This window comes from Globicephala melas, chromosome 13, assembly GCF_963455315.2.
Source record: "Globicephala melas chromosome 13, mGloMel1.2, whole genome shotgun sequence".
NCBI classification, from domain to species: Eukaryota; Metazoa; Chordata; class Mammalia; order Artiodactyla; family Delphinidae; genus Globicephala; species Globicephala melas.
The window spans coordinates 72,537,470-72,558,940 of record NC_083326.1 but is presented as its reverse complement, the minus strand read 5'-3'; the positions used below and the strand labels follow the sequence as shown (position 1 = coordinate 72,558,940).

General features: G+C 49.4%; 1 long non-coding RNA gene across 1 annotated transcript in view; it reads right to left on the bottom strand.

Annotated features, from left to right (window-relative positions):
* Nucleotides 1-21,471, bottom strand: part of LOC115855395 (uncharacterized) — a 56,674-nt gene that overhangs the window by 32,323 nt on the left and 2,880 nt on the right. The window contains exons 2-4 of the long non-coding RNA XR_009566331.1: nucleotides 16,708-17,130; nucleotides 6,174-6,308; nucleotides 5,181-5,309 (exon numbers count right to left, since the gene is read on the bottom strand). This is a non-coding gene — a long non-coding RNA (uncharacterized lncRNA). The remainder of the gene's footprint in view (nucleotides 1-5,180; nucleotides 5,310-6,173; nucleotides 6,309-16,707; nucleotides 17,131-21,471) is intronic.

The window sequence follows — 21,471 nt, the reverse complement described above, 5'->3', positions numbered from 1 at the left end:
ATAAGGATGTGGGCGTCCACCCACAAGTGAGCATGTATGTGCTGTACCTGGAGCACATCTCCCGAATCCCTGTCCAGTGTTCTTCCATTCCTACCCAGTGCCTTTTTGCAAAGAGCTGATTGGAGACAGGAGCCTTTCAGCTTGGGGAGTGCCTGGATTCTGAGTCTTAGGGACTTAGCTTTAATTTGTATGCTCATTTGCATGCCAGTGTAGCCACTCCCTTAGCAGGACCCAGCCTGGCCAGGGACTGTGCCTGTAACTCCACCCTAGCTACCCCCTGGAGGTTCAATTTCTGTGAGGTCATTTCTATCATTACGCCCATTGGGTAGATCATGAAAGTGAGGCTAAGAATGGCTGGACCAGGACCATGCTGCCAGCAAGTGGCAGGGCCAAGTTCTGATTCTTGGTTTGGGGACTCCAAATCCAGTGGTCTTTCCCCAGTCCCATCCTGCCTACAGCCTCGAGGTGGGCATGGAAGAGTGAACAGTCAGGAGGGGCTTCAGGGAGAAGAGGCCATGAAGTCCTTGAAGGTTCAGGAGGAGTTGAGGAAGCAGAGACGGGGGAGGGTACAAACTGTGTTTGTGTTTGTGTGTGTGTGTGTGTGTGTTATGTGTGAATACGTAGGTGTGGAAGAGTGTGTTTAATCATCTTCAACAAAATGATTCAGAGCCTATTATGTGACAAGCACATAAACAACAATAATAATAACACAGCAAATATGTATCTACTGCTTATGGTGCACCAGGCAAGTGACTTCCACTAACTCATTTAATCCTCACACCAACCCTATGAGATGGTAACATTATCATTCCCATTTTACATATGGGGAAACAGAAGCACAGAGAGACGAAGTAAGCGGCTCAAGGTCTCACAGCTGATAAGTGGCAGAGCTGGGATTCAAACCCAGGCTATCTGGGCCCATGGTTCATGGACGCTTCCCTCTCAAGTTGGGAGACCTTGCCAAGTTGCTGTGCTGCTCCCAGAATGATGAGACACATGAGGATGTGTGTGTGTGTGTGTGCATGTGTGTGTCTTAGCTCAGGCTGCCATAAAAATACTACAGACTGGGTGATTTAAACAACAGAAATGTATTTTCTCATAGTTTAGAGGCGTAAGAAGTCTAAGATCAAGGTGCTAGCCTATTCAGTTCCTAGTGAGAGCTCTCTTCCTGGCTTGTAGACAGTTGCGTTATTGCTGTGTGCTCACATGGTCTTTCCTTGGTTCATGTGCACGGAGAAAGACAGATTTCTCTTTCTGGTATCTCTTCTAATAAGCACACTAATCCCATCATGAGGGCTCCGCCCTCATGACCTCATTTAACCCTAATTACTTCCCAAAGACATCATCTCCAAATACCATCATCATTTTGAGGGTTAGAGTTTTAACAGATAAATTTAGGGGGCAGGGGGAAACAGACGTTCAATCCATAACAGTATGTGTGCTATATACTTGTGCACATGTACATGCATGAGTGTGCATGTACACGAGTGTGGTGTGTTTGCATGTCCATGCATGCATTTCATGTATGTGCGTGTTTCTATAAAGGTGCCTATTGGTATATAAGGATGTGGATGTATATACATGTGCAAGTATGTGCATGTAAGCACATTCTGTGTTTATGCATATGTATATCTGAGTGTGTACACTCAGATAAGAGGTTGGGAAACCTCATCCCAGGTCAACCCTTCTGCCAGTTGGTCCAAGAGCCCTGTGAAAGTCAGGGTCACACAAAGGGGACTAAGGTGGGACTTTGGGGAGCTAGTGCTCCCTGGATCGGGGGGGAGGGGACTCCCCAGCTGCTCATGCCTGTCACCCTGGCCTCCAGCAGACATTAATAATAGATCAGCAAATTCCAAATGTAAATAGGGCAATCAGGCCCGAAAACACAGACATTCATCACCCAGATACAAATTATGCTGCTGGTCCTGATGTAATTACTGGAGTTCAGCTCGATGCCTGAGCCACCCCCACTCTGTACCCCTGCACGTTGCTTTGTGCTGGTGTTCTTCCCTGAAAACACTCCCAACCTGACCCCACAGGGTCTCTCTGGCCACAGCCAAAGGTCCCCAGCTGTCTTAAGCATCTATGAAGATAGAAGACCCATGAGATCCTTGTGCTTTGATGGCAGAGCCCTGAAGTTCACGGAGGCAGACACCAGACAACAAATCTTCCCCAGTTCTGGCTCCAGTTTTGAAACGACTTGCTGTGTGACCCCAGGCAAGTCACCCACCCCTTCTGAGTCTCAGTTTCCTCTTCTATCCAAAGGAGCTAACAATACAGTGCGGTGTAAGAGCTTTGGGTTTTACAGTCAGAAAGACCTGGGTTTGAATCCCAACCTTATTAGTCTTGAGTTGGGAGACCTTGGGCAGGTTTCTCCCCCCACTCTGAGCCTAACTCCTTCATCTGTAAAGTGGGTGTAAAATGCTTCTTATGGGATTATTTGAAGGAAAGAATGAAATAATATTTTTTCTTTTAATTGGTGAATTTAACTCATTCACATTTATTGTGATTATACTATCATATATAAAATATATGCCATCAACATATAAGTAGATTTTAAAAATCTATATCCATATATAGTGATTATATAATTATGTGATTATATGGTTGCACTCTTTCTTGCCATATTTGTTTTGTTTCCTATTTACCAGTCTTCCTTTTGTTTCCTTCTTTCCCGTGGCTATTATATTAGTTATCTATTACTCCAAAACTTGGTGGCTTACCACAATAACCACTTAGTATCTCATAGTTTCTGCAGGTCAGGAATTTGGGAGCAACTTAGCTGGGTGTTTATGGCTCAGGGTCTCGCATGAGCAGCTATCGTGTCAGCCAGGGCTGCAGTCTCATCTGAAGGCTTGTTTGGACTGGAGGTTCCACTCCCCAAAGTGGCTCCTCAGTTCCTCCCCATGTGGAGCTTCCCATAGCTGCTTGAGTGTCCTTATGATATAGCTACTGGCTTCCCCTAGAGCAAGTGATCCAACAGAGCAAGGCACAACTGTCATTTCTGCAATGTTGGTTACAAAGGTCAGTCTCTTCATGTAGGAGAGGACTACACAGCAGATGAATACCAGGAGGCAGGGATCACTGAGGGCTGACTTGGAGCCTGGCTACCACACCTGTCTTATGTTAGATTGAATGATACTGTATGTAGAGCTCTTAGTCCAGGCACTGGGAGAAATTGATTAATCACTGTAACCCCAAATGCCTGGCCCAGACTAGGCCTCCACAGTAATGGGATGGCAAGTAAAGGACAATAGCAGAATTGGGTCTCCTCTCCCCAAAGCCATTTCCTAGAAGCCAGTGGGTCAGTAGCTACTTATAAGCCCACATCCTCCTTCCTTGCTGCCGTCCAGGCCTTGGCTCTGGACAGGCTGAGAGATGGAGGGCCGAGACCTCCTGCCTTCTCTGAAACGGAGAAGAGAGTCTAGACCAAAGGCAGTTTCCAGGCCTGTCTCGTCCCAACTTTACATCGATCAGTAGTTAAACACAGCCTCCAATTACTATAACGTTTGGCGAGGCACCAAGCTTGTGTGAAACCTTGCAATAAACATCTGCTTTATAAATTGCTTCTGGGTGCAGTGCTGCACCAGAGGGGTTCTTGGGGGTTGGGGAGAGAGAAAATCAGAGAGCTGGGAAAGGGAGGAGAGGTTAGGGAGGCAGAAAGACAAAAGGAGAGGTGAGAGAGAGGGAAGAGGAGGAAGGGAGGAAGAGAGGGAGAGAGGGACATGAAGGGCCCGCTCATTCCTCCGTGACCCTCACCACCCTCCAGGGTGGAGACCCAGGATTGAACCGAGAGCGGAGGAACACTTGTCTCTTGAGATTTTGTCACACACCTAATGCAAATTACTCTTCTGTTGTTTTTTTATTTTACCAAATCCCATAACATCCCACTCATCTGCCGTTTACATTTAGAGGAAGAAACGTAAAGATGTATTTGCTACACCTGCAGCCCCTGTTGGGGGTGAGATATTCCCCAGGCTGCAGAGAAAGAGGCGGGTCAATGGTTTCCCACCACAGGCCTGCAGCCCACTCCCCCCAACTACACACACTGTCCCCTGAGCGAGAAATGGGCCTGTGCAACCCACTCTTTCTCCTGCACCGTCTTACTCAGGGAGGCCACAAGGAAGGGCGAACTCCAGGATGGGAAATGAGATGGAACTGGGCTGAGCTTCAGCTCAGCTCACATGAGACTTTGGGCAAGTGACTTGCTTCTCTGGGCCTCTATTTCTACACCTGTGAAATGGGCATAAAACCACCCTTGGAGGTTTTGGGAGGATTATGGGAGTTGTGGAGGCAGGCCTCAGGCCAGACCTTTTCCTCTAGAGCCTCATCTGAAAATGGGAGTCTGATAGACCTGTCATCCCCAGCCTGCCTGTTTGTTCACCCAGCACTGGAGGAGGTTGAGGACTTCTGGTGGGTGGGGGTGGGCAGAAAGGGGAGGGCTGCCTGAGGCCAAACTCCCTGCCTGGGGGACCCTCACAGCTGCCCAGGGCAGCTGAGATGAAATGAAGTAGCACACGTGTCACATGTTCATCCGGTCACGTTAATACCGCTACTGTGATCTGAAACCCCACCTGGGGGGTGTGGGGCGTGTCCATCTCCCTTATTCCGTCCACTTTGGTCATGCAAGATGCAAGGCGAGATGAGTGGGCCTCCTCCCATCTCTATGCCCGGGTGAGCTGCCCAAGCGCCCGGGAGTCCACCATTAGAAACCCTTTTCTTACCATTGACACAGGGTCCTCTTTAAAAATGAAAACGGCCCCCAGAAGGCTGGCGGAGGGAGTCCTCCTATCTTAGCAAGAAATTCTTTACGAAATGACCTCATCTGAGAGTGAGGGGGGGATGTTCAGCCGAGTGCTTGGGTCATAGTGAATATTTGATGAATGAATGAATGAAGCCTTCCTTCCGTCTGGCGCTGGCATCCTTGCTACGACACGTTTACCGCACGGCAGCCCAGCCTCACTGTGAACTCTTTCCCAATGCAGGGAGCTCATTGCCTGGAGGACAGCCTGGTCCATCCCTAGACAACGTCAGGCACTGGAATAGTCCCCTCTGAGCTCAAGCTCACGTCCCTCCAACTCCTCTAGGAATCTTTCCCCCGGAGCACAGCACCGAGGTCACTCTCCAGAAAACCGTAAGCCGCAGATAAGCAGGTGCCGATACGCTTTGTAAAAGCTTACCCTGCCACCTCGGGAGGTTTGTCAGTGAATCCGACGCAGCAGGCGAGGTTTCGTTCAGAGCTCTCAGCTCAAGGCAGCACACAGGTGCTCCGACAAGCAGGAACATGGCAGAATAATAAGAGCTCCTGGCTATTGTAAATAGAGATGCAATGAACATTTTGGTACATGAAACAGCCAGGAGATGGAAACAACCTAAGTGTCCATCATCGGATGAACGGATAAAGAAGATGTGGCACATATATACCATGGAATATTACACAGCCATAAAAAGAAATGAAATTGAGTTATTTGTAGTGAGGTGGATGGACCTAGAGTCTGTCATACAGAGTGAAGTAAGTCAGAAATATTAAGACAAATACCGTATGCTAACACATATATATGGAATCTAAGAAAAAAAAAAAGGTCATGAAGAACCTAGGGGTAAGACGGGAATAAAGACACAGACCTACTAGAGAATGGACTTGAGGACACGGGGAGGGGGAAGGGTAAGCTGTGACAAAACGAGAGAGTGGCATGGACATATATACACTACCCAACGTAAAATAGATAGCTAGTGGGAAGCAGCCGCACAGCACAGGGAGATCAGCTCGGTGCTTTGTGACCGCCTGGAGGGGTGGGATAGGGAGGGTGGGAGGGAGACGCAAGAGGGAGGGGATATGGGGACATGTGTATAACCGATTCACTTGGTTATAAAGCAGAAACACACCATTGTAAAGCAATTATACTCCAATAAAGGTGTTAAAAAAATAATAGTAACAAGAGCTCACCCAGGCCAGGTGTCAGGCACTATTTAAATGCTTTCACGCGGAGCAACTCATCTACTGCTTCCAACCCTCCAGTGACGTAGGTGTTAGGAAATGGAGACTCAGAGAGGTCAAGTGACTTGCCCCAGGTCCCACAGCTGCTGAGGATCAGGGTAGGGATTTGAACCCAGACTGTCTTACTCCAGAGCCTGGGGACCAAAGCCCTACACTAAACTGCTGCTCTACTTACCTATGATTCCAAATTTTCTTGACGCTGGGCAATCAAAACCAAATACAGGGTTCTTCCCTGGCAGCCCAGTGGTTAAGACTCCACGCTTCCACTGCAGGGGGCATAGGTTCGATCCCTCACTGGGGAACTAAGATCCTGCATGCCGTATAGTGTGGCCAAAAGAAAAAAACAGAAACAAATATGGAAATAAATTAGATGTGGGGCTGATACAAGACAGCACCTGTCATCCCTAACGCCTGATTTCAAATGTTTACATCTGTCAAAGCAACTTCCTTGTTTTTTCTAACTGGCTTTATGAATACATATATTACCTTATTTAGCCTGTCTTTGGTCACAAGTGATAGAAAACCCAACTGGCTAGAGCATAAATGGCTCTTGCAACAAAAACCTCCAGAGGTGGTGCTACTTTCAGGCACAGCGTGATTCGGGGGCTCTCGTGATGCCACCAGGGTTCAAGTATTCGTCATCTCTCAGCTCTGCCTTTCAGGGTATTGGCTTCATTCTTAGACTCCAGGGGTGAACTCTGACAGCTCTAGGCTTACCCAACCCCCATCTCAGGCTCAAATCTAGGAGAAAAAGGACCTTCTTTCCCTCTACAGTTTGCATGGCAATCATAAGCCTGACTGGCTCACATTGGTCACAGTCTGGTCCTTGAACCTTTCCCTGTGGCCAGGGGATGTCTTTGGCATTGAGTAAATACCAACTCCGGTGGGGGTGGGGAGCTGAGAGAGGGGGAAGGACAATCCCCCCGAAAGGAAGGTCAGGATGTTATCACCAAAAGGAAAAAGGGGCTTCCCTGGTGGCGCAGTGGTTGAGCGTCCGCCTGCAGATGCAGGGGACACAGGTTCGTGCCCTGGTCCGGGAAGATCCCACATGCTGCAGAGCAGCTGGGCCCGTGAGCCATGGCAGCTGAGCTTGCGCGACCGGAGCCTGTGCTCCACAACGGGAGAGGCCACAACAGTGAGAGGCCCGCATACCGCAAAAAAAAAAAAAAAAAGGAAAAAGGATGCAGGATGGCCAGGAGGCTGCAAACATCCCTGAGTACAAATGTCATGGTTTGAATGCTACTAAAACGTTCTTGTTCCTGTTTTACACGTATTGGGTTTCCACCTAAGATTCCATTTGTAAATGAATTACATACCTAAAAACTGTCTGAGGATCATTTAAAATAGCTTCCTAGGGTCTGTCACAGGGATGGGTATGAATCACCAACTGGGAGGGCATGCAAGCGTTTGCCATTTCTCTCGATGTGATAATGATAATTATAAGGCTAAAGCTACTATTTACTGTATGCTTGCTCTGTATATACTATTTTTTAATTGAAGTATAGTTGATTTACAATATTGTGTTAGTTTCAGGTACACAGCATAGGGATTCAGTTATGGTTTTTTTTGCAGATTATCTGTATATACTATTAATATCCACTATTGCTGGAGGAAATTAATGCTCAAAGAGATTAAGTCATTTCCCTAATGTCACTCAGCTGGTAGAAGGAAGATTGAGAACAAGAACCAGATCGGTTTGACTCCAAAACCAGTGTTTTCTTGTTCAAAAATTTTGTATTACATTTTTATACTTACAGACATCTTAGTTGGTTATTGTAAAAAAAACTCAAACCATGGAGAAGGTTATAAAGGAGACAATTAAATTACCCCCCTGGAGCTGAACATTTTAAAATAGTTAAAACTTTAAAAAAATACAAGTCCTACTGCACATAGTAAAAAGTAAATTAAACTGGCACAAAAGTGGATGAAATGAAAATCAAAAACTGACCCCATCCCCGGTTCTTTGGTCTCACTTCCCAGAGAAAATTGCTGTGAGTAGATATTTGTGTGACTCTTTCTACATACTTTCCATGCACATGAAGCACATATATGCCTACTTTTATGTAAATGAGAGCACACTATAAACTGTCCTGTAACTTGCTTTTTCCACTCAGTAATATCTCATATACTTTCTTCTCTACTGGTCCACACAGGATGATCTCATTCTTTTTCTTAGCTGTCTAGTATTCCACTCAAATGGCTGTATTATAATATACATGTATCTAGTCCCTTGTTGAAGGACATTTAGACTTTCCAGTTTTATGCTTTTTTTAAGGTTGCCATGAGCATTCCTGTGCTTTTCTCTTTGCTCATTAAGCACAGACTTGGCTTCCATGCTGTAACCACCTGCTCCACAGCCCTCGGCTGCATGGCCACGCTCCCCCTGCCAAGTTTGCCTTCCCCACCGACCTCGGCTTTGGGAACCTCCACGGAGCCAGCCTTGACCACTTACGGGACGTGAAGGGGCCTCCCCTCCTCGTGTCCCAGCCAGTCTCTGTTCTGTCTCCTCTGAAGGCCCCAGCTCGGAGCTCTCAGCATCTCTCTGTGATGAGATAATTTACATTTTCTGTTCTTTTTCTTTTTCAGCAAAAAGGGGGCACTTAAAGTGAAATACCTCTTGCCACACTGTTAATAAGGATTCATAAAAGTGAACTGTTCACCTTGTCTGTCGGCAGGCAGTTATGACAAATCAATAGTGCACAGAGGAACCCTGCTTCTCGTGTCTGACGCTGCCTCTTCAGTGGTGCGGGAGGGCGGGAGCACACTGCCCTCCTCAAACACTTCACTGGGAGCCTGGTGCGTTTGCAAACATGGGGCCCCTGGGCCCAGGTGACAGCCCAGATCAAAAGTCAATGCAGACAGCTGTCATTTGGTGTAGAAGAAGCTGCCTGGCCCTACACCCTGACTGCTTTCTTCCCCAGTACCGCCAGGAGAGCATGGGTCATAGGCCACTTTTTCTAGGAAACCTTTCCAGACTGACGCGTTCACTCATTCATTCAACAAACACGTATGGAGGCCCCTACTATGTGGCAGGTCCATGCTGGGCACACAGAGGTGATGCAACATGGTCCCTGCTTTCTACAGTGGAGAAGAAAGACAGATAAACAAAGAAGGGTGAGGTGTACTTCTGCAGGGGACACTCAGGGATGGTTGGGGCCCAGAGGGGACCCCTGACCCAGTCTAGGGGGTGGGGTGCTCAGAGAGGCTCCCTAGAGGATGTGTGTCTCTGCTCAGAGTTCAGGGAGCATGGGGGTGAGCCTGATGGAGGAAGGCCATGCCAAGCAGAAGGAACAGCCCCTGCAAAGGCCCAGAGACAAGGGGAGGGAAGGCAGGTGGGTCTGGGGGCATCAGAGGTTTGGTCTGACCGGAGCGCATGGTCAGAGAGGAGATGAGATGGGAAGGTGGGCAGCTGCTGGCCATGGAGGGCCTTGCAGACCCCACTGAGGAATGGGACCTGCCAGGGGCTGACACCTCTGGATGGTGGTATTTGAGGGTGAGTTTTATCTTTGAAATTACCTCTTTCTTGATTTTTCTATCATGAACATGTGTTACCTTTATAATAACTTAAAAATAACAATAAAAATTACAGCAGAAGGGAAAAAAGGGAGAAGGAGAAGAAGTAGCAATAGTAGTGATCATGGCAGCAACAGTAATAGTAATATTGGTAATAGTGGTGATAGTAGCAATACTGGTAGTAATAGCAATAGTGGTGGTAGTTATAATAAGAGTAGTGATAGTGGAAGTAATAATAGTAATAGTAGTGATTGGTCTGGGGTGACAGGCCTCTCATCACCACTTTTCCAACACTGAGAAACTTAATTGTCTCTCTTCCCAGCTCTGAGAATCCTCAACAGTCAGAATTTTCCTCTATCTTTTGTTTTCTCCATTTACTCATCAACCACCCACCCATCCATCCATCCACCCATCTCTCCCTCATCTATCCATCCATCCGTTCACCGATTTTTTTTTTTTGGCCTCGCCACACGGCTTGCAGGATCTTAATTCCCCAACCAGGGATCAAACCCTGGGCCACGACAGCGAAAGTGCCGAGTCCTAACCACTGGACAGCCAGGGAATTCCCCATTCTGCTCTTTTTATTTTTTGTTGTAAAAAGTTTCCTTGATTTGGGACTTCCCTAGTGGTCCAGTGGTTAAGATTCTGCATTCCTAATGCAAGGGGCCCTGGTTCGATCCCTGGTCAGGGAACTAGATCCCGCATACCTCAACTAAAAGATCCCACATGCAGCAACTAAAGACCCTGCCTGCTGCAACTAAGACCCAGCACAGCCACATAAATAAATAAAAATTAAAAGAAAAAGTTTCCTTGATTAAAGTTCACCAAATGCTAATTTCTGGGTAGTGGAATTTTGAATGTTTTTTTTCCCCTCTAATCTTTGCACTTTTCCATAGTGTTTGAATTTTTACACCACACATCCATCATATGTGTTTGCATAAAAATGATACATTCATAAACATAAACAAGCATACCAAAATAGAAAACACACCCAAGATTTCACATTTCTTTCTCTGGTGGAAGTCAGTCACCATGAAAGAAGCCTGACTACTCTGAGACCGCCATGCTGTGAGGAAGCCCAAGCTAGCTGAGTGGAGAGGCTGTGTAGAAAGGAGGGAGATATTGAAGAAGCTCCAGCTGTCCCAGCCATTGAGCCCAGGCATCAGATATGCAAGTGAGCGAGCCATGTTGGACATTTCAGTCCCAGCACATGCAACTTGGAGAAGAACCAAGGAGCCCATGTGGCAGCCAGAACTGCCACCCCAGACATATTTCTAGTCTTTCAAACCACTCCAAATTAGGACCCAGTCATTGGTGAGCAAACACAGCTATCCCTTCTGTGCTCTGCCTAGGTCAACATACCAAAACAGTTATTTTTTAAACATACACGCACACAATTAAGACCTGGATTTGAATTCCAGCTCTGACACGGTTTGGATATGACCATGGGCAAGTTCCCTTACTTTTATGGTCTTAGTTTCTCTATCAGTGGAACAGGAGCTGGATGGCAGTAGGTGATCACACTGCTGGTTTCTCCCAGATCTCTTACTCATCATGTCAGGAAGGCAGCATCACGGGGTGCTACTAACTTGGGCTTTGCAGTCAGAGTCCCAGGTTCAAGCCTTGGCTCTGGCATTTATGAGCACGTGACCTTGATTCTCCATGCAATGCTTAGCTTTTAAAAAAAATTTTCTGTTTGGCTTTTCTATCTTGATGAAAAATATGTGATGTTGAGGGACTTCCCTCGTGGCCCAGTGGTTAAGAATCTGCCTGCCGATGCAGGGGACACAGGTTCGAGCCCTGGTCCAGGAAGATCCCACATGCCGCAGAACAAGTAAGCCCGTGCGCCACAACTACTGAGCCTGCACTCTAGAGCCCGCAAGCCACAACTACTGAGCCCATGTGCCACAACTACTGAAGCCTGCACACCCAGAGCCCGTGCTCCGCCACAAGAGAAGGCACTACAATGAGAAGTCCGCGCACCGCAACGAAGAGAAACCCCCGCTCGCCACAACTAGAGAAGGCCCGTGCACGGCAACGAAGACCAAATGCAGCCAAAAATAAATAAATTAAAAAATATATATATATATATATATATATGTGATGTTGGGTGTCACTGCCAACAGAACTGTGGCTAATGTCGCCCAATTATATTGCTGGTACTTTTGACGGTTCAAAGATGTTTCGACAATTTTAAAATAATTAACCTCTGCGAAGTTGTTGGGGGGATGCAATTGCCCCCCTCCCATACCTTGAGCCTGCATCCTCAAACTAAGTGTGCTGGGGTTCAGGAGACCTCTTAGGCAGCCTGTGCCCCAACCATCAGCCCCAAACAGGCTGGGATGAAGATCTTGGCAGGGGTGTCCCCTGCAGCCTGTGAGTGTGCGGGTGCGCACACGCACGCACGCACACACACACACACACAGAGCCATGCACAGACCTGGCCTGATTAGAGTCAAAAGGGCGAAAAGAGCTAGATTAAATATGTTGATTATGCGAGCTCGTGCTCCTGTTTATTTCTCATAAATAAGACATGAGACCTGTATTCCACCCCCCCCCCCCCACACACACACACACTTCCAGGGGGTGATATTTATTGTATGCAAATCAGAAACTGAACTGGGAGAAGTCATCACCTGTTTATCGGATGGTGAGTGGATCAGGCAGAAAATAATCACCCTGGGTAACGGTGTCACATCAATTTGAAAGGAGGTAACATAGACTCGTGTCTGGATTTGCTGTGCCTTGGTCAAGTTAAGGGCTGGATCTGGGACCCACTGCCCCTTACCTGCTCGGGTCAGCCGGGCCCCCTCTGCTCCGCCCAGTGGACTTCACTGAGTAACTGGTGGAGGGTAGCACAGCATTCATGAAACAGCAGGAGGAAGACAGCAGTTACCTGCAGCCTGCGTGAGCTTGGGCAGCTGTTTGCAGGAAAGACAGCGCGGCAGGCAGACCAAGTTCAAGTGTGGGATCTGCTGCTCCTCGCTGTGTGACCTTGAACAAGCTGCTACACTTCACTGGTCCCCCATTTCTTCATCTGTGAAATGAAGATGATCCTAATTCCAGTCTCTTGGGTGCTGGGGGCGTGAGAGGACTCGGGTGTGTCTGGAGCAAGGCACCCGGAGTCACCTTACACCCTTCTTTCACCCTCGCCCCCCGTTTCTGCTTCATAATATTTCTTGCATGTGAACACTGCCCGACACCCTGTTAGTGCCCAGTCAATGCTAAGGGCTCACCATCTCTCCCAGACTGACCACCTGGCGGGCTTCCCTCCCTCCCCTCTAACCCGTCCCTCACCCTCCAGGGCAGAGAGAGGGTTCTTTCTCATGTCAAAATCCCATCATCACATCGCTCCCCTGCTCAACAGCCTGCTGTGGCCCCTTGGTGCCCTCAACACGAGAAATCCATGCTCCTCCGTATGCCCCACGAGGACCCCTGGTCCCGGCCCAGCTGACTTCAGCATCCTGGTGGCCTCCTCCTTCATCACGCTCCAGCCTCTCGGATCTTTTTTCAGATCCTTAAACACGCTGAGCCGGTTCCTGCCCCAGGGCCTTTGCCCTTGTTGTGCCCTTTGCCTGGAATCTTCTGCCCCGGCTCCTTTTCGTGAGGCCACTTAAATGTCACCTCCCCAGGGAAACCGCTCCGTTAAATTAGGTCCCCTGCCAGCTATTCGCCTGCTCTGAAAACCTTGTCAGTTTCCTTCATGACACCGCTTACAATTTGTCATAGTTTTATCTATTTGGGTTTACTGGAATGTGGCTATCTCACCAACTGACTGTGAGCTTTGGAGAACAGACACTGGGCCTGGTTTGCTCATCATGGTGGCCCTGTGAGCTGATGTACAAGTAGCCACTTCAAATGGGCCAAATGGCCACTGCGGACGTGACCATGGAGGCACTGGGCGGGGGGTGGCCAGGGCGGAGGGGTGCTCTGGGCTGGCGACCATGCTTCTTGTCCCCCTCCCCGCTCCCTGCCAACTCCAGGGCCCCCCAAGGGATGTTTTCCTGCCTCTCCCTAATGGCCTGACATACAGGGTCCTGGTGATAAACCTCCCTCTGATAAAAGATGCAAAACTAACATCTGGTGGTTAATTAATAAAGAGCAGCCGTGTCTGGCTGGGGCACGCAGCGTGCTGATGCTGGCATTTTCTCCCGCCCCAAGAGATGCTGACGCTGTGAGCGAAAACGGGGGGGAAAAGATCGATTTGGAGCAGGCCCTGCTGACAAGGCTCCTGAGGGGCAGGACACCCCCCTCGTCCCCTCTTTAGGGGGCTGATGCTTGGTCTTCCACTGAAGGGGAGCGGGTGGTGGGAGGGGGGAAATCATTTATTGAGTACCTATTATGTGCCAGCCCCTAATCTCATTCTTTCCTCCCAGAAGCCCTGAGAGGTCAATGTCTCTGTTCCCATTTACATACAAGGAAACCGACGTGCAAGTGCTTGTCTCAGAGCCTAGGCTCCTACTCCCTCACTAGGAAGCAGGGGTGCTGGGGAGTCACTGGGAGCCCTTGGCACAAGTGCAGACTCCAGGGCCCCTGCATCCAGGCTCTGCCGGTCCAGGCGGGGCCCAGGAGACAGTATTTGTAACAAGCACCCCATGGAATTCTGGAGCAGGTAGAATGGGCAGCTCACCTTGGAAAACACAGGTATTGCGAATACTATCATTTACTGAGTACCGACCATATGCCAGGCCCCAGGCTAATCCCAATAACACTATAAGCAGGAAAGAGTGATGTCACCATTTGACAGACACAGCCCAGAGAGGGGAAGGGTTTTGATCAAGGCCACACAGCCAAGCAGACAGGCTCCATCCCAGATCCTCTGACTGCCCCTGGCCCCAAGGCTTCCCAGCTGTCTCCGCTTGGCCTCTTGGGAAGAGAAAGGACCCAGCTTCCCAGCTGCAGCAATCACCAGCCAGGACTGGGCCACTGAAATATTAATTGAGCTAATGTTTCAGTTACTACTTGGGAAACCTTGGAAGGCCTGGCCCCCAACCTCTACTGAATGCGAACGCCAGGGTGACCTTAAGCAAGCGGGTAGGGGGCCCCACCTGGTTCCCCAGGCTTCTGGGGACAGGCAAGTGGCTACTACAAGTCTTATTTGAAGGGATGGGGGGAGTGGCAGCTGGGCTGCTCTCTGCGTTGACCAGGAGGCCACGGGGGTGGGGGAGAGTGGAGAGAGGTCAGCAAGGTGGGCCGGAGGCTCCAGAGGGGGCAGACAGAGGGCCGTGTGAGATTGAGATTGGAACAACCCACGTCTGAATCCCAGCTCCTTCTCGATCTCTCTGTGGGGCTATGGAGGGTCTCGCCTGCAAACAGCACCTAAGGGATCTCCCAGAGCCATGGTGAGGAGAAAGCCAGGCGCTGGCTGTGGACTGAGTCTGGGGGGCAGCCCAGAGCTACCAAGAGGCTTGGGTTTCAGGCCAACAGGTTCAAACCTTAGCCTCACAGCTTTTGAGCTGCATGAACAAGTCGCCTCACCTCTCCAGGCTTCGGCTTCCCCATCGCCTCTGCTCACAGGGTTCTAATGAGAGTTAAATGATATAAAATGCTGAGCACAGGGTCTGACACAGAATAAAAGCCGACGTGCTATTGCACAACAGGTGTGCGGCTGCCTTATTACTACTACTCATAGTGTTATATTGAGAGCACGTGAGTGCACGCTGCTTCCCTATTTTGGGGTTTTCCTGTCCCTGCTGAGCCCAGCCAGCGCTCCTTGTGGCCCCCCTGCTCCAGGGCCCCCGCTTGCTTGCTCGTCTCTGAGGGGTGGCATGGTCATCCACCATGGGAGGGGGCACCAGCCAGCCCGGAATCTCTCGGCATAATTGGATTGTTACCGACTTGCCCTTGTGACCCCGGTCCACAGACAGGATAACGCTCCCGGGGGCTGAGCCGACTCCCATCTTGGAGACCTCCCGGCACCTGGGAGGGCGGCCAGATGAGGCTGGGAGTTGTGGACTCGTGGGGGTGATAGGATGTGTGTGTACTTGGGGTCCCTGGCTCTGTGTCATCTTGGCCAAGTCCCTTATCCCTTACCCTCTCTGAGACTCAGTCTCCACCTCTCAAGTCAGCTCCTGTCTGTGACTGGGGTCAGAGACAGGGTAGGTTTGGGAGGGAAAGGAGCCTGGCTTGGGGCTTATGCGAGGCTCCTCCCCCAGCCCTAGCCCGTGCCCCGTCCTGAGCCCCTCTCCGTCCTGCCTCCCTAATCACAGCAGCTAACATTCGCTGCTTGCAAAGTAGATCTTAGCATCAACCCCATTTTCCAGCTGGGCAAACTGAGGCTCAGAGAGGTAAGGTAACAAAGGAGACCCACAATAAGGAAGTATCAGATCCTGGCCTTGAACCCACGACTATCTGACTTCCTTCCACCCCACGTTCCTACCCTCCCTACCATCCTGCCGTCCTTCCCACTCCATCTTCCCCTTGGCCTGGACCAGAAGTCGGGGAGACCCTCCCATTTCCCGCTTTCCTAGCCACCCCATTTCCTCCTCCGCCCCCTTTCATTCCTGCCCTGGGCAATCAGTTTCTTCAGATATGATTTGGGATTCTAATGAGCGGAATGATTTGGCATTTAAATAATTATCCACTCCCTGTTAGTGGTGCTGAGTCGGGAGAAATTTCCGAATCTTATTTATGAATATGGCTTTTCTCCCTCTCCGGGTGGAGATTTCCCAGCCCACCCCCCTCCCAGCGCCTCCTCTCTCAAATGACTTTTCAGCACATGTTTCCAAGGGGAGCTCCCCCCACCCCACAGAGCCCCTAAGTGCCTATTAACAACTTGCCTCTTCCGCTATGAGCCCCCCTCCCGTTCACGCCCCCTTTTATCTTTACATTTCAATATCATTATAAATCCTAGTGTTATTCAAATTGCATCAATTATTCAATTTCTCCTCCCCGAGTGGAGGCAACAGCTTCCCAGTGGCTGAGCAGGAAAAAGCAGAGGCCTTTCAAGGAGGGTTAGAAATTCACGGGGGATTTGGCTGTGTTCCATTAACCTGGGCTCTTTGGCTCCCACAAACCATGGAATTGATTAAAACACACATGCAGTTTCAATTTGGTTTGGGGAGAACGCCTGCTGCTGAGAAGCACTGAAGAGACGGTTTGGAAGAGAAAATGCTTTTGCTGCCCTATGATACTCATTCAGTGACCATTTATTGAGTTCCTGCTATAAGAGCAGCCACCATTTATGGAACACTTACTGTATGCAAGATGTCACTTGAAGGTCTTTATAGAAGATACCTCTGTTACCCAGCAAGTGCTGGCTGCCTGATGCACGTAGGAGCTGATACTATGACACCAGCTTTTGAGGAAAGAAAGCTTCACTGCGAGGTCGACCTGCAAGGAAACAGGAAGCAGAGCTCAAATCTCTCTCCTCAATCCAGGCTTCTGGGTGAAATTTAACGGCTTAAGGGAACTTCAGACTTGGAAGCTGATTGGCTAGTCTCGAATCAGTCCAAATAAGCTACTGCTGGAAGCCAGAGTCTCCTGATTGAAGGACTTCTCCTTTCGTAAAGGGCTCCGCTGGCAACATTTCTATTCTTTAAGTTCCGTCAGCTGAAGATTCCTGGTTCCGGGGTCATCCTGGAGACATGCGTTCCCATTTTGCACATGCGCAATGCTGTCTGTAAAAATAACTCCAGGTAAGATTAATCAACAACCCATTTTAAGGAAGCAAAACCAGTTTAAGCTGGTCAGTGTTTTACACGCTGTTTCACCACCTCTAATTTTCGAGAACCTAGAGGTAGTTATTTCTATAACCATCCATTTTACAGATGAGGAAACTGAGGCTCAGAGAGGGGCGGTCTCGAGCCCAAGGCTGCGCAGAGGTGGAGACTGGTTTTGTCTTCAGGGCTGGGCCTCTTAACCATTATGCTATCAGCTATGGTTGTAGGGTTTGGGTGACCCCAAGGAATAGCTAGAGAAGGAAGCGAGGGAGTGGAAAGGAAAGAGAATTACTCTTGCCACAGGCCCTGTTTTTGAAGACTCACATGAGAAATGACTCATATCCCATTACCAAGAAAAGTTAATTTTTTTCCCTAAGCAAGCAGTAGTTTCTCAGCTTATGGATACCAAGAGTCACATAATGGTTGTATTTCTCCCTTTGCTGTGGCTGCCAGGAAACTCTGATCCAGATGTGTGGCCCCCTGCTCACCACCATACAAGACTTTACCCCACCATCTTGTCATCCCGTCCTCTCATCTAGGTCTTTCCTGCATTGGCATTGCAGCGTGTGTTTGTAAGCCACTTCTAAGCCTTTTTTGAAAGGAGGCCAGATATAAGTGCCTTTAGAAAAAGACTTTGAAGCATCCGTTATGAACCAGGCATTTTACACAAGCTCTCATTTTAACCTTGGCAAAGCGTTTATTCTCACTTTACAGATGATGAAACCGAGGACCAGAGAGGCTATGTGAGTTGCCCAAGAACACACAGTAAGCGGCAGAACCAGGATGGAAACAAAGTCCGTAGGCCTCTTCTTCCCATGACTTAGGGGATATGAAGACCAAGAAATGTGGTTCCTCCCCAGACTCTGACATCCCTGCTCTAGATCTTGGTCTGGCAGGAAGATGTCACGGAAAAAGCACTCAATTACGAATCAGTAGACACGTGACCTTCCTCTCTCCAGGCCTCTGTTTCTCCACGGAACACTGTTGGGCTGTCCTAAAAGGCCCCATGTAGCTCTGACTTGCTATCACTCCTTTTCTGCCTGTTTTACTGGTGCCTCCACCAACATCCGAGCCCAGTTGCACCTCTGAGTCACAGCCACCACTCCCCGAGGCAGGTACACTCCCTGGGGAGTTGTGTCAACTGGTTCTCAGGGTTTCTTGATGCCACAGACAGGAGGAGGGGGCCGCCATGCTGATGACGAGGCTGTGACACGTACCTCCCACACCAGCCACCTGTGTGCTCTGTGATCCTGGGTCCCCAGGCAGGCAGCGCCTTCCTGGTAAGACAGGATCTCCCGGGATGGGGACAGAGGAGGGGTGAGAATGGCCAGAGGCTTAGATCTGGGTAGGACTCAGCCCCTTCCTGAACTCGAGGGTTCTAGAGGAAGGTCTGAACTCCTAGAAGGCAGGTGTCGGCATAGAGGTGGATGAAGGAGAGGCTCCCCAAGAGAAAGGGACCACACTTATCGAGCACCTGCTAAGTACATCACCTTCTGCCAGAGCCTACACCCTGGCAGTCCACAGATCAAATTCAAGCCACAAACGTGGTAGCTTTGACCCACCTTGTGTTTTAAAAAAGCTTAAATTAGTTTCTAACACTTACAAATAGGGATATCCTACATAAAATCGGGATTTAGGGTTCTCTTGAGAAGTAAGACTAGTTTGGGAAGTCTCCTTTACATCGTCTGCCTGGTCCCTGTGGGTTTCCAAGTGTCTGACCCACTCTTATAACCATAAATGCCTTCTGGGTGTTATTATCCCCATCTTACAGATGAAGAAATTGAGTGCCTCAAGGCATCCATCCCACCAAGTCCCACAACAGGTTAGCACTGGGGTCAGGACTTCACCCCACCCCTCGATCCCCCAAGCCTCTACTGTTTTCACTGCCCCACACTCTCTCCCATCTAAGGAGGCTGGAACAAGCAGCCCCAGCAGCCTCCCTTTCCAGTGGATCTCTCTAAAGCCCTCTGTGCTCCTATCTGTACAATGAATGGCCTCTGAAGTCCTTTCCAGCTTTGATGTGGGGTGTGGCAAACTGAATGTGGCTTCCCTGGGCTTGGAACCAGGAAGCTAACCAATCAGCATGAGTGCTCAGGCTCTGTGCTAGGAACTTTAAACACACCATCTCATTTAACCCTCACAGCTTTGCAGGAGGTAGGTTCTACTATTATACCCATTTAACAGATTAAGAAACTGAGGCTCTTCCACTCTCAGTGGTCCAGCCCCTCTGGCTTCTTTTTAGCTCTTGGATGGTGTCCTGCACCTTTCCTGCCTAAGGGCCTTTGCCCATGCTGTCCCCTTTGCCTGGAATGCCTTCCAACCTCCCCCATGCAAGCTTTCATCATCCTTCAGGTCTTCCCTGATTCTCTGAACAAAGTCTGCCTCCCCCTGTTATTGCCTCTGAGAGCTCCCTGTACACTTCATAGTATAAATAATGACAGTAGCTCGAGCTAAGGCTTATTGAGCACTTTCCATGAGCCAGTCTCTGTTCTAAGCACTTTAATTACATAATCACAATCCTCTCACCACCCTCTGAAGTGGCTATGATTATTACCCTCATTTTACAGATGAGGTCATTGAGGCACAGAGAGGTTAAGTAACTTGCCCAAGGTCACACAGTGTCGACATTTTTTAGGTTGTATGACTGATTGACATCTTCAGGGACTATGTCCTGGGGAACCTGTTCTTGATAAATAAATATCCTTTAAATGAACGAACACACTAGGACTATGGCTCCAAATTTCATGTCCATAACCATGGAAGTATATGACTGTCACCTTCCTCCCCTGTAAGTGTCTCACCACTGGGGCTGCCCCCAGCTCCCATCTGATTACAGGGTAGCACTGAGTTCACAGGACTTCCCCACCTCTGCCCTCTTTGTCCCCAGGGAGAAAGAGAAAGAGGCAGGTGGGATTCAGCACCACGGATAGCACCTCCCTGCTTATAACAGCTCCCCTCCGAGGCTGGGGCTGCGAACTGGCCTCTGGGAAATTCCCAAAGAGACCCCGCCCCCTGGCTGCCTCCTTCCTCGCTGCCCTCCCCCTCGCCAGTTTACTGCCAATGACATTCAGATAAATGGCTGCTGTCAGCCAGGCCGGTCCCACGGAAAGGCGTGTCGGGTGATGTATGGCACAGGACTCACTGCTCAGGAGCTCCGAGTGGGGTTCTCCCCTATCCCCATCAGCCTCCAACCCCAGGCTACATCTGGGCTTTGGTATCCCCCTCCTCTCCAGCCCTGGGGATGAGTCCCCTGTCAGACACAATTACTAGGGTCTTTAATCACATGCTGTTAAGACCCTGGCCCACTCCCCTACTCTCTGGGCTGCTATGCAACCCCAAACCCAACCTCCATTCCTGTCTGCCCTAGGTATGCCCTCCTGGATTATTCAGGGGCTCAGGGAGGAGACCCAGCCCAGCCCAGCTCACCCACCAATAGGGCAGCTAATAAAACCCTGGTTTATCATCCCTTCACTTGACTCATATGATGTGGAGAGACTGGGGCATGTAATGAAGTTGCTGCCCCTTGGGACACTTGCCCCTTGCCCCTTGGGGAGGATGGAGGTATGTGAAGCCGCTCTGTCCTCACATGTCAGGGGGCACCAAAATGCCCTCTCCTGCCCTTGGCCTTCTGCCAGCTGCCAGCTTTGGCACCAGGTTTGTCATCTATAAAATGGGATTAATAATAATAGCTAACACTTACACAGTACCGTTTAAATGCTTTCTAGGCTGTTAACCCCCTGCCATAATATTTAAAAGTAGGGGCCAAAGCATTCAATTGCATACAGTTCAAAGTCACGTGTGATGTTAACCAGAGGACTAGCGCCAAACAACAGAAATTTACTCTCAAGACTCTGGAGACTGGAAGTCCAAGATCAAGGTGTGGGCAGGTTTGATTTTTCAGAGCCTCTCTCCTTGGTTTGGAGACAGCCACCTTCTCCTCCCTGTGTCTTCTCATGGGCTTCCCCCTTGTGTGTATCTGTGTCCTGATAGCTTCTTATAAGGACACCAGTCATATTGGAGTGGCTGTGACCCATATGACCTCATTTTACCTTAGCTCCCTATGTAAAGGGTCTATCTCCAAATGTACTCACATTCTGAGGTACTGGGGGTTAGCACTTGAACGTACGAATTTTTAGGGGCACACAATTCAGCCCATAGCAGTGCCCCACCATATCCCCTCACCCTTACCACCTGGGTGCACCTTAATCCAGCCTCTAGCTACCAGCGTGTGAAGCCTGCTTTGTCACCTGTAGGCCAAACCAGGGGATTCATGTCCTCTGGAGCAACCCCAGTGGTGAT